Source organism: Oncorhynchus gorbuscha, unplaced genomic scaffold (genome assembly GCF_021184085.1).
Source record: "Oncorhynchus gorbuscha isolate QuinsamMale2020 ecotype Even-year unplaced genomic scaffold, OgorEven_v1.0 Un_scaffold_1315, whole genome shotgun sequence".
In the NCBI taxonomy this organism is placed as follows: domain Eukaryota; kingdom Metazoa; phylum Chordata; class Actinopteri; order Salmoniformes; family Salmonidae; genus Oncorhynchus; species Oncorhynchus gorbuscha.
The window spans coordinates 123,286-135,588 of NW_025746127.1; the positions used below are offsets into that span (position 1 = coordinate 123,286).

Genomic DNA, 12,303 nt, shown 5'->3' on the forward strand with positions numbered 1-12,303 from the left:
CTACCTAGCGAGGCAACTCGTTAGCCAACTACCGAACATAGCTAGCTAGCTACGACATTTGTTTTATTTTAGCTAGCTAGTAACTAACGTTAGTAATGTGGAGGAAGGCCTGTCAAATCTAAGGTCAGTTGATACGATTAAGGAGTATTTATCATTATTACAGTACCGGGCATACCCCATTCCATGGTAGCTAGCAAGCTAACATGTCAGTTATTTAGGCCTTTCTAGTTTTAATTAAACAGTTTAACGTTACCTAGCTAGTTAGCAGGGACAACCTAACTAGCTAGCTACTGGTAAATCAAATCAAATGTATTTATATAGCCCTTCGTACATCAGCCGATATCTCAAAGTGCTGTACAGAAACCCAGCCTAAAACCCCAAACAGCAAGCAATGCAATGCGGGTGTAGAAGCACGGTAAGTTGTTAGATCAAATAATTACCAGTGAGAATACTGAATGTCTTACAATCAGCTGAATATCTTCAGCTGTCTAAGTAGCTAGGGGCCTACAAGTGGCATTTATGTGAATACATTTCGCTGGCCACATGATGATGTAGCTAGTCTTGAAAAATAGTTATCAATTGTGATAATGTAACCTTCAACCCCAACAGATTATTGTCCTTCAGACAACTCAACATCCTCCTCTCCGCTGGGTAGCTCAATAGCCATGTCATCGCATCAGCCCACCAGTTCAGCCTCCAACAGTCCCACCAGCACCTTTGGCTCGCCTTTCTCAGTCATCAGCCCCTCACTGGGCTCCCTGGTGTGGCACCCTCCATGGGTTATGGGCCTATTAGCAGTAGCCAGGTGAGAAACACACCCAGGGTCCTTGTTTTGCTTTCATCTTTGCATTTAAATGATCCTACTCTTTAAATGATATGTATGTGTTTATTCTCTTGCATTATTTCCAAGCTCAGACTAGTGCTGAAGTTTGTTGCTGTGCACAGAAAGGCTGACATTTAGGCTAGCCTACGTAGCCTAGATGTTTATTTTTTTTAATCAGTCATGATAACAGCATTGTTATATATTTTTTTCTTCCACTTTTTGTTTGTGCACAGATCAACTCTACAATGGGGATGCACTCAATCAGCAGCTCGGATGATGTCAAACCCCCGTTTGGCTTGAGGCCTATGTCTGCACACAGCCCTGGGATAATGCTCTCCCAGAAACGCATGTGTGCCATCTGTGGAGACCGCTCCTCTGGTGAGTGCTGTGCACTAAGAGCAGGGTTAGTAGAGGTGAAACGTCGGGCCGGGGACTTATTTTAAATCCCAGCAAATTCAGAGAGGATAATCCTTTTTGTCAGCTGTCTTCAGCTGTGTGTCCTGACCTCTCCCCATCAGTCTAACCAATGTTCTTTACTGGCCTGTTTCATTCTATGTCACTATAGAAACAATAAAGGCACATGAAACGCTGCAGATTCATTAATTAGTGAAGCTCTACGTAACTGCTCATCAAAAAACAAAATCTGTCCTCATTCCTACATAGTGTATACCATTACCGCGGTAATATCACGCTACCAAAACATCATGATACTTAGAATACCGTAGTACTGTTTCATATGATACTACTGACTCTTTCAGCCCTCTAAAGAATGTGCCTGTTATTAAATGTTTATAAAGTCAGTTTTGTTTATAAATTTAGTTGAATTTTAGAAATAGTCACTAGTCTCTTGTATGCGCAGGTCACGTGTGGCAGCTGTGACCTGCGCATACTGCTTCTCTTAGCTTTCCCTACCTGCCCGCCCCTCACTCACCTGCTTCTCTTAGCTTTCCCTACCTGCCCGCCCCTCACTCACCTGCTTCTCTTAGCTTTCCTACCTGCCCGCCCCTCACTCACCTGCTTCTCTTCGCTTTCCCTACCTGCCCGCCCCTCACTCACCTGCTTCTCTTAGCTTTCCCTACCTGCCCGCCCCTCACTCACCTGCTTCTCTATGCTTTCCCTACCTGCCCACCCCTCACTCACCTGCTTCTCTTAGCTTTCCCTACCTGCCCGCCCCTCACTCACCTGCTTTCTCACTCAGCTTTCCCTACCTGCCCGCCCCTCACTCACCTGCTTCTCTTAGCTTTCCCTACCTGCCCGCCCCTCACTCACCTGCTTCTCTTAGCTTTCCCTACCTGCCCGCCCCTCACTCACCTGCTTCTCTTAGCTTTCCCTACCTGCCCGCCCCTCACTCACCTGCTTCTCTTAGCTTTCCCTACCTGCCCGCCCCTCACTCACCTGCTTCTCTTAGCTTTCCCTACCTGCCCGCCCCTCACTCACCTGCTTCTCTTAGCTTTCCCTACCTGCCCGCCCCTCACTCACCTGCTTCCCTACCTGCCCGCCCCTCACTCATTCTTAGCTTTCCCTACCTGCCCGCCCTCACTCACCTGCTTCTCTTAGCTTAACCTACCTGCCCGCCCCTCACTCACCTGTTATTAGCTTTCCCTAAATATAATTTAGCCGTGATGGCGAGCGGGGGAAGCAGACTCAGACCCTGACGAGTCTTCTGTTGTTAGATTTCTTACATTGCAGCGAGCAATGTTGAGCAGCGAGCAATGTTGATGTACTGTATCATTTCATCGCCTGTTATAACCAAGAGCACAGACCAGTCTGAGTAGACTTCAAGTTCACGGTCATGCAGCTGCTGAGTGTCAGAGAGGGAAATTGGAGGACCGCTTGGCGACAGGCATCCTTGCTGCTTTACAGCAAAAAAGTATTGTCTCTAAAATATGTCCCATATTACCAGAGATGCCTTTTGCGCACATTTCATATAATACAAATAAATAAATTGCGAGCCATTTTAAACTAATACCGGGTTACTAATAATTGTTTTGATACCAAACAATGTTGTTCAGTCATGTTACCTAGCTAGCTAACAACCTGGGTACCTTGGCAGTAGGTTTAGGAGCATTTTGATTGGAACAGGAAGAAGGGGAAAGGGTCTGCTACTCATGAGATGTGCTTCAAAAGGTACGATTCATATACTGTTGGCCTGATGGAAGACTAAACTATATCAACAAATCTATTTCTTTCTGCTACTCCTTCAATTCTGTTTGGTGCTGAACGTTTTTAAAAGTTGGGATCAGTGTGTGTTGTGGGAGACAGCAAGTTGTGTGTGTGTGTGTGTGTGTGTGCGCGTGTGCCTGTTATCTGAAAAGTTAAGGTTTCATGCAGTGTTTTCCTCTTACTGAGACAATGACTTGCAGATCATTATGCATGTACAGTATATCACTGGAGGTTGGTAGCAGCTTATTGAGAAGGACGGGCTCATGGTAATGGCTGGAGCAGAATGGTATCTAACACATGTTTTCTATGTGTTTGATGCCATTCCGTTTGCACAGTTCCAGTCATTATTATGAGCCGTCCTCCCTTCAGCAGCCTCCACTGATGTATATTCCTCCAGACAAATCACAGGTAGGCCTTTGCACAACTTTGCAAATCAGACATTCTATGCAGTATTCTATTATACAGTGATCAGTGTGACGCTACATTTAATGTGTTGTATTGAGTAGAAGTGTGAATTCTTAGAAAACGGGAACAAGCGTCTGGGGGATGGGGCAAACAGGATTCTAGGTCACTGATTGAATATCTTTTATTTTTTCATTTTAAATGTGTTCACTGCGGTACTACTTTATGAGTTTATTCATGTATGAATGAATGTGTGTCTGTGATAAAAAGGTTTTGTTTTTAGCTGGCCTGGTGTCGTATCGTTTTTAAAATGTTGGTGTGACAAGTCTGAACATCCCCTTCCTATTATCATGAAGAGGGCAGGTAAGCACTATGGTGTGTACAGCTGTGAAGGTTGCAAGGGCTTCTTCAAACTGTCTATTATCAGTGCGCAAGGACCTGAAGAGGGAGCTACACCTGTCTATTATCAGGGATAACAAAGAATGCCTGGTGGACAAGTCTGTCTATTATCGCCAGACTGAACGCCTGTCTATTATCGCTGCTGTCTAGTACTGTCGCTACCAGAAGTGACTGGACGCCTGTGGGCATGAAGAGGGAAGGTAAGGAAGGACTGAACATCTGTCTATTATCATGAAGAGGAAGGTAGAGAAGGACTGGACGCCTGTCTATTATCATGAAGAGGGAAGGTAGAGAAGGACTGAACATCTGTCTATTATCATGAAGAGGGAAGGTGAATAGGGAAGAGAAGGACTGAACATCGGTCTATTATCATGAAGAGGGAAGGTCTATTATCAGAAAGGACTGAACATCTGTCTCTATTATCATGAAGAGGGAAGGTAGAGAAGGACTGAACATCTGTCTATTATCATGAAGAGGGAAGGTAGAGAAGGACTGAACGTCTGTCTATTATCATGAAGAGGGAAGGTAGAGAAGGACTGAACGTCTGTCTATTATCATGAAGAGGGAAGGTAGAGAAGGACTGAACGTCTGTCTATTATCATGAAGAGGGAAGGTAGAGAAGGACTGAACATCTGTCTATTATCATGAAGAGGGAAGGTAGAGAAGGACTGGACGTCTGTCTATTATCATGAAGAGGGAAGGGAGGGACTGAACATTTGGAGCAGAGCCTAATGGTTTTGGGCCATCCATATTTTTCAACTTTGAGAGTTTGTAGGAGTGCTTTTGAAAGGGCAACATGAAAAAAATTGGAGGGAGCGATTGAGAAATGTGTTTTTTATACCTGCAGAATCTCAAACTTGACTACATTTTCTTTAATGAATTACATTTTAAATTGATTTGTGACGTAGACTGTTGTAAAATGGTATAGTTCAAAGGCCAGAATCATTTGATGAAATGCTTGAATTATGTTGAATATAGACCTAGCCCAGTGAAACCTTTGACAATAACTTCTATTTGATCATTGGATTGTGTGGGGGATGGTACGTTGTTTTCAAAGTCCTTAACAAAACAGGGTAGAGCATATGGGGGTAGGTTCATATAACTAACCTCTCTCTTCCTTTTCTTTTCCCTATTCTTTCTCTCCCTCTTTCTATAGTGGTCCAAGATGAACGTCAGAAATGTAAGGATAAAGACATTGGGAGAATGGAGAGATGATAAATTATATGATTGGATGTGGTATTGAGAGAGTGCAATTAAATAACAAATTCTTGGCACACACTGGTAGGCTAATTCTCACAACACATTGGCTAAGAAATGAATGCATTGTTATATGAAAGTATACCAATTTGACCTTTCACCCTGTTTGATGAAGCCTAACAGGAGTTAAGATGGGCACAACTTCCTCCTTTCCTTTCTTCTGTCACTTTGTCTTTTCTAACCTTGTGACTCCCTCCCGCCCCTCTCTCCTATTAACCCACGCCCTCTTCCTGTCTCCCGTCTCTCCCCTCCTGGCTCTGTGGTGTGGTTGGATGCGTGGCGGGGTGCAGCAGTCCAGGAGGAGCGTCAGAGGATCAGGGAGCGAGAGGAGGGACTGGAGTGCAGCAGTGCTGTGAACGAGGAGATGCCCGTGGAGAAGATCTTGGAGGCAGAGACGTCCGTGGAGCAGAGGGCGGAGCTCCACTCTGATACAGGCTCCGCTGGTAGCTCTGTGAGTATACAGGGCTATACTGTTGACTGGATCAGTATTAGGGTTGCAAAATTCCCGGAAATACCGGTTGGAGGAGTTCTTCTGTGTTTATTCCTAACTCAGGAGTCCCCACCCGGAAAAGTTTCCGGAAATTTTTGTGTCAGTTAAAGGAGTTATCTGCCTCTGATTCATAGCCTACTACTCAGCTCTTGGGGTGAATATTCTTTAAAAACGTTACATAAACTGCTGTCTCTTTAGCATGGCGTTTAAAAGTGTTTTCTTTCCTACTTGTGATTATTGCATTATTTCTAGCTTCAGCATTGGCTTTTAGGGTCTGTTATTGCAGTTTGTGGGATTTTTGTATCTTTTTTTGTGTTTTAGCCCCATGATGCGGTGACAAACATCTGCCAGACCGCAGACAAGCAGCTGTTTGCGTTGGTGGAGTGGGCCAAGAGGATCCCTCACTTCTCTGAGCTGCCCCTGGACGACCAGGTCATCCTCCTGCGTGCAGGTACCATTGTCTGGAGGGAGGGAGACACCAGGAGGCTGGATGTGATATGCACTGTCTCAAAGAATAGAGTTTACAAGTGATGTTCTGTTCCCGTATTCATTCGAGAGGCAACCAGGGTAGTGCATATGATAGTGTACATGTATCTACCAGTGAGGAGCCCAAAACGACTGATCATAGAGAAGGAGCTGCCCCTATTGTGAGATTATTCCTAACCGCTATCAATTGTATTACATGCACATAGCAAGGCTACATACAGACACCGGTTAGTCGGGCTGATTGAGGTAGTATGTACATGTAGATATGGTTAAAGTGACTATGCATATATGATGAACAGAGAGTAGCAGTAGCATAGAAGAGAGGTTGGTGGGTGGGACACAATGCAGATAGCCCGCTTAGCCAATGAGCGGGAGCACTGGTTGGTCGGCCCAATTGAGGTAGTATGTACATGAATGTATATAGTTAAAGTGACTATGCATATATGATAAACAGAGGAGCAGCAGGGGGTTGTGGGGGGCACACAATACAAATAGTCCGGATGGCCATTTGATTACCTGTTCAGGACTCTTATGGCTTGGGGGTAAAAATGATTGAGAAGCCTTTTTGTCCTAGACTTGGCACTCCGGTACCGCTTGCCATGCGATAGTAGAGAGAACAGTCTGACTGGGGTGGCTGGGGTCTTTGATACATTTTAGGGCCTTCCTCTGACACCGCCTGGTGTAGAGGTCCTCGATGGCAGGCAGCTTAGCGCCAGTGATGTACTGGGCCGTACCCACTACCCTCTGTAGTGCCTTGCGGTCAGAGGCCAAGCAATTGCCGTACCAGGCAGTGTTGCAATGTCTTTACTGTCCTTCGCCAGGGGGCTATTGTATCAGAAATGTCTTTACTGTCAGGGGGCTATTGTATCAGAAATGTCTTTACTGTCAGGGGCTATTGTAGCAGAAATGTCTTTACTGTCAGGGGGCTATTGGGGCTCGTCAGGGGGCTATTGTAGCAGAAATGTCTTTACTGTCAGGGGGCTATTGTAGCAGAAATGTCTTTACTGTCAGGGGGCTATTGTAGCAGAAATGTCTTTACTGTCAGGGGGCTATTGTATCAGAAATGTCTTTACTGTCAGGGGGCTATTGTATCAGAAATGTCTTTACTGTCAGGGGGCTATTGTATCAGAAATGTCTTTACTGTCAGGGGGCTATTGTATCAGAAATGTCTTTACTGTCAGGGGCTATTGTATCAGAAATGTCTTTACTGTCAGGGGGGGAAATGTCTTTACTGTCAGGGGCTATTGTATCAGAAATGTCTTTACTGTCAGGGGGCTATTGTATCAGAAATGTCTTTACTGTCAGGGGCTATTGTATCAGAAATGTCTTTACCAGGGATTCGTCAGGGGGCTATTGTAGCAGAAATGTATTTACTGTCAGGGGGCTATTGTAGCAGAAATGTCTTTACTGTCCTTCGTCAGGGGGCTATTGTAGCAGAAATGTCTTTACTGTCAGGGGGCTATTGTAGCAGAAATGTCTTTACTGTCCTTCGTCAGGGGGCTATTGTAGCAGAAATGTTGAAATAGCCGAATCCACTCATTTGAAGCTCCACTAATGTAGAGTAAGTGAGCAACAAGCATTCCATGGTCTATCATTTGATACATGATAGACTGCTGGACACAGTAGCAAATGCCCCAGAGGTTGTTGATGAGGTCTCTCCTCCTCCCTTCTCTGATCATCTCTGCTCTTCCGTCCTGTGTATCTGTCCCGTCCCTTCGGTCTCTTCTCCCTCCTCTGCTCCACTCCTGTCTTCTCCCCTCTCTTTTTCTCCTGTGTGTGTCAGGGTGGAATGAACTTCTGATCGCCTCCTTCTCACACCGCTCCATCGCTGTGAAGGACGGGGTCCTGCTGGCCAATGAGCTACACCGGGACAACGCACACAGTGCAGGGGTGGCGGCCATCTTTGACAGGTAGGCACACAGTGCAGGGGTGGCGGCCATCTTTGACAGGTAGGCACACAGTGCAGGGGTGGCGGCCATCTTTGACAGGAAGGCACACAGTGCAGGGGTGGCGGCCATCTTTGACAGGAAGGCACACAGTGCTGGGGTGGCGGCCATCTTTGACAGGTAGGCACACAGTCCAGAGGTGGTGGCCGTCTTTGACAGGTAGGCACACAGTGCAGGGGTGGCGGCCGTCTTTGACAGGTAGGCACACAGTGCGGCCATCTTTGACAGGTAGGCACACAGTGCTGGGGTGGCGGCCATCTTTGACAGGTAGGCACACAGTGCTGGGGTGGCGGCCATCTTTGACAGGTAGGCACACAGTGCTGGGGTGGCGGCCATCTTTGACAGGTAGGCACACAGTGCTGGGGTGGCGGCCATCTTTGTGGCACAGTCCAGAGGTGGCATCTTTGACAGGTAGGCACACAGTCCAGAGGTGGCGGCCGTCTTTGACAGGTAGGCACACAGTCCAGAGGTGGCGGCCTTCTTTGACATGTAGCCACACAGTCCAGAGGTGGCGGCCTTCTTTGACAGGTAGGCACACAGTCCAGAGGTGGTGGCCGTCTTTGACAGGTAGGCACACAGTGCTGGGGTGGCGGCCATCTTTGACAGGTAGGCACACAGTGCTGGGGTGGCGGCCATCTTTGACAGGTAGGCACACAGTCCAGAGGTGGCGGCCGTCTTTGACATGTAGCCACACAGTCCAGAGGTGGCGGCCGTCTTTGACAGGTAGGCACACAGTCCAGAGGTGGCGGCCGTCTTTGACAGGTAGGCACACAGTCCAGAGGTGGCGGCCATCTTTGACAGGTAGGCACACAGTCCAGAGGTGGCGGCCTTCTTTGACAGGTAGGCACACAGTCCAGAGGTGGCGGCCGTCTTTGACAGGTAGGCACACAGTCCAGAGGTGGCGGCCGTCTTTGACAGGTAGGCACACAGTCCAGAGGTGGCGGCCGTCTTTGACAGGTAGGCACACAGTCCAGAGGTGGCGGCCGTCTTTGACAGGTAGGCACACAGTCCAGAGGTGGCGGCCGTCTTTGACAGGTAGGCACACAGTCCAGAGGTGGCGGCCGTCTTTGACTGGTAGGCACACAGTCCAGAGGTGGCGGCCGTCTTTGACAGGTAGGCACACAGTCCAGAGGTAGCGGCCGTCTTTGACAGGTAGGCACACAGTCCAGAGGTGGCGGCCGTCTTTGACTGGTAGGCACACAGTCCAGAGGTGGCGGCCGTCTTTGACTGGTAGGCACACAGTCCAGAGGTGGCGGCCGTCTTTGACTGGTAGGCACACAGTCCAGAGGTGGCGGCCGTCTTTGACAGGTAGGCACACAGTGCTGGGGGTGGCTGCCGTCTTTGACAGCTGGGCACAGAGTATGTGGCTAAGTTACCCCTCGGCTCAGACCTAGGATTAGCTTCTCATAACATTAACCACTAATAGGGAAAACGTACAAAATAATAATAGCATAATTACCATAGAGGTATATAATAACAGTGTTGTATTAAATTCTGTGATCATCATCATGTGATAACACGCTGTAATTGACCCCCACAGGGAGAGTGTGCAGAGTGCTGAGGTGGGAGCCATATTTGACCGGTAATAACCTACACACACACACACACACACACACCTAGTGTACATCTATGTAGACAACTCTCTCCACCTCTCTTTCCGGCCTCCTGTAGGGTTCTCACTGAGCTGGTCAGTAAGATGAGAGACATGCAGATGGACAAGACAGAGCTGGGCTGCCTCCGAGCCATCGTCCTCTTCAACCCAGGTGCTCTATTGTTACCATTAGTCCCTCGTACACAATGTTACCTCTGCACCTTTACTGTTAATAACTGTTGAGTCCCTCCCTCAGACGCTAAAGGTCTGTCCAACACCGGAGAGGTGGAGCTCCTGAGAGAGAAGGTCTATGCGTCACTGGAAGCCTACTGCAAGCAGAAATACCCCGAGCAGCAGGGAAGGTAGGCATTCATGTGCTACATGAATTAGTACTAGTATCTCATTACATTTGTATTGTGTGTAAAACAATACATACTAATCTGCTCTCCTGTGGTTGTGCTGCTAACGGACCCTGGAGTGTTGCTGCTGCATTCATGTAGCTTATTAATGTCCTGTTATTTCATTCCCTCACTCTTCACCCCTCTCCCTCAGGTTTGCTAAGCTCCTCCTCAGGCTGCCAGCACTGCGTTCTATTGGCTTGAAGTGTTTGGAGCACCTGTTCTTCTTCAAGCTGATTGGTGACACCCCTATCGACACGTTCCTCATGGAAATGCTTGAAGCACCTCATCAGTTGGCATAGAGGTGGTAGAAGAGGAGAGGAGAGGTGTTCTGTGGCCGGGGTTAGATAGCTTGGGTCTGGGAATTTGCTGGAGTGGGACTGCACTTTTAGTTCTTTGGGGAATTCAGCATTTTGTCTCACTGCTGTCTGGGTTATGCTATTTAGTTCACCACCACATTGTCTCTTTCAGAACATACATCCCCAAGACTTGTGATCTACAGGCTGGTGCTATATATTAATATAACTTCTTGAATAACTGAGATTAAAAAGTAAAGTATTTTGTAAGAATGGGAACCTTTAGTTCCCGCACTCTGGCTAATCGAAGCTACAATCTGGGTTTTTGTTTTTCTATAACTATATTAATGCTTTTTAGACAAACCCCAAATGATCAAGTTAAGTGATAAGTGATCTCCCCCCGTAACCTGTTTTTAAATGAAGGTAACCTGGATGCAACCAGACTGTCATTCTACCTTTTTTCATTTTTTAAATTGGAACAAAATCTTTTGAAAAAACTTGAAAAACATGTTTTATTGTCAAATCTTGGGCAAGTACATTACTGTACCAAGCGAGCGCTCACTGTGTAACAGGTCTGACTTTCAGCTCCTAGTGGTTTTGTATCCCTCTCAGATGACCAGAAAGCAACCCGTTAACAATAAACCCGGGATACAGAAGGAGTAGTTGAATCACAAGGGAACACGGAGCAGACTTGTACTGACTGTGTTGACCAGCTTTATTTGTCTAGTAATGTGCTGTTAGCATTGTTTCTCTTTGCTGTTTTGTAAAATGTAATCACCTTGCAGGCAAAAAGGATTGAGCTGCATTGCACATTTTTGCTATGTACTATTTCTACACCATACAATACAAGTCATCAAATGTCTGGCCAGAAAACAGTCTTTTGGTGCTGATATACGACAGACATTTGCCATACTTCATTGCAGCCATACACCAAACTGCAAACACAAAAAATTATGCAAAAAAATTAAGACTAACTCAAATGTTGTAAATGTAGCACTACAAAAATGAATACATATGCTTTCTTTCTGCTTGACAACTTGTCCGTTCTGGGGGTTTTACAAAGTCAATCATTCTGTTAGAAAGGGAATACTCCAATATGTCATTTATCTAAACAATTGTAAGGTACTGTGCAAAATTTGTTCAGGGAAAATACTATATATTGATAGGTTTGAATAATGAGATCAGGAGACAGACACATGATGTAATAATTGATATGTGCCCTTGCTATTAGTTCACCAATTGTATAGAGCAGATCATGTCTGAGGTTGTACTGGATTCCCTAAAGCACTGTTTCTACCTGGTTACAACATCATGTATCCTTTGTCTTGATCATGTCCACATTCTGATTGTGCCCACATTTTCAGACCGGTGTAGATGATTTAAAAAGGCATTGTGACCAGATCTTCCTGACCACCCCGGAGGTAGTTAGACACACATTGTGACCAGATCTTCCTGACCACCCCGGAGGTAGTTAGACACACATTGTGACCAGATCTTCCTGACCACCCCAGATCTTCCTGGAGGTAGTTAGACACACATTGTGACCAGATCTTCCTGACCACCCCCCAAGGTAGTTAGACACACATTGTGACCAGATCTTCCTGACCACCCCGGAGGTAGTTAGACACACATTGTGACCAGATCTTCCTGGCCACCCCGGAGGTAGTTAGACACACATTGTGACCAGATCTTCCTGACCACCCCGGAGGTAGTTAGACACACATTGTGTCTGGATATCTTACAAGTGTAGACATATGGACAGTGAATCCATTTAAATCACAATTATAACACCTTCTAAAATATTGACATTTAGCACCTTTGTCTTATGGCATCAATGTGTGTCTTAAAATAATAAATGTATATTATTTTGAAAGAATAGCTCTCAAAACATTTGCATACAGGGAGGGACCAGGAAATCTGGTCACAATGCAATTGGTGGACAGATACAAGACACATTTTACTACCATGTGGAGACAGGTTTCTGAGAATGTGGACAAGATCAGAACAAATGACTGGGGTTTGAACCAGATATAAACAAGGATTCACACATTC

General features: G+C 46.2%; 1 pseudogene; it reads left to right on the top strand.

Annotated features, from left to right (window-relative positions):
* The first annotated feature begins 349 nt into the window (after nucleotides 1-349).
* LOC124022282 lies at nucleotides 350-11,269 on the top strand (annotated as a pseudogene).
* Nucleotides 11,270-12,303: the final 1,034 nt, after the last annotated feature.